Genomic DNA, 1,185 nt, shown 5'->3' on the forward strand with positions numbered 1-1,185 from the left:
TTCTGTCTTTGTAATGACCGTTTACACTCTTCCTGAATGATATCTTTGACATCCTCCCACAACTCATCTGGTCTTCGCTTAGGGAGTTTAAAAGTCTGGGTGGCTTTCGAGGAGGGCATTCTCTCTTCCTGACCCAGCCTGGTTCTACCTACCTTCACATCCTCTCCTGGCCACCTCTCTCTACTCCCCCACTCTCAACCCCCCCACCCCATCCTCACACAGCCAGCCCATCATAAAAAAGACAGAGTTGATCCAGAAAGTGAAGCTGAGCAAGCTGAGCGCTGTGAGGACATGGCCACCTGCATGAAGGCTGTGATGGAGCAGCGGCCCGAGCTATCCAACGAGGAGTACAACCTGCTGTCGGTGGCCTACAAGAACATAGTCGGGGGCTGCCTGGCCGCCGGAAGGGTCATCTCAAGCATTAAGCAAAAAACCGACACCTCCGAGTAGAAGTTGCAGCTAATTAAGGACTATCAGGAGAAAGTGGAGTCTGAGCTGAGGGCCATCTGCACTACCATCTTGGAATTATTGGACAAGTATTGAATAACCAATGCAACTAATCCAGAGAGTAAGGTATTCTATCTGAAAATGAAGGGAGATTATTTCTGGTACCTTGCTGAAGAAGCATATGGTGGTGATTGGAAACAAACGACAGATAATTCCCAAGGAGCTTACCAAGAGGCATTTGATATACGCAAGAAGGAGATGCGACCCACACATCCTAACCACCTGGGCCTGGCTCTAAACTTTTCTGTATTTTACTATGAGAACCTTAAGAACCCAAAGTTTGCCTGTGCACTAACTAAAATGGCTTTTGATGAGGTCATCGCAGAACTTGGTACACTGAACGAAGATTCATACAAAGACAGCACTTATCATGCAGCTGCTTAGAGACAACTTAACATTAGGGACATCAGACGGTGGAGGAGAAGAATGTGATGCAGAAGGGGCAGAGAACAAAAAGCTCACAGGGTATCATCCTTCTCCCTCTCAAGTAATCTTTTTTTTTTTTTTAATTTAGGTTGCTTATTTTTCGTTTCAATGAACATCTACAGAGATTTTGGGATTCCATTCATTCATTGTTGCACCCTTCTCCCCGCACAAACCCCTCCGCCCTCCCCCCCTCGTTTGCTCCTCTCCTTGAAAAGCAAAAGAAAAACTCCCTCATTGGTACACAATCCCTCC

At 46.6% G+C, this 1,185-nt stretch overlaps 1 pseudogene; it reads left to right on the top strand.

The window, feature by feature from the left end:
• The first annotated feature begins 238 nt into the window (after positions 1-238).
• The window catches only part of LOC102861030, a 14,600-nt pseudogene continuing 13,653 nt past the window's right edge, over positions 239-1,185 (top strand).

This window comes from Elephantulus edwardii, unplaced genomic scaffold (assembly GCF_000299155.1).
Source record: "Elephantulus edwardii isolate Elephantulus edwardi_28Jun2011 unplaced genomic scaffold, EleEdw1.0 scaffold00350, whole genome shotgun sequence".
Taxonomy (NCBI): Eukaryota; Metazoa; Chordata; class Mammalia; order Macroscelidea; family Macroscelididae; genus Elephantulus; species Elephantulus edwardii.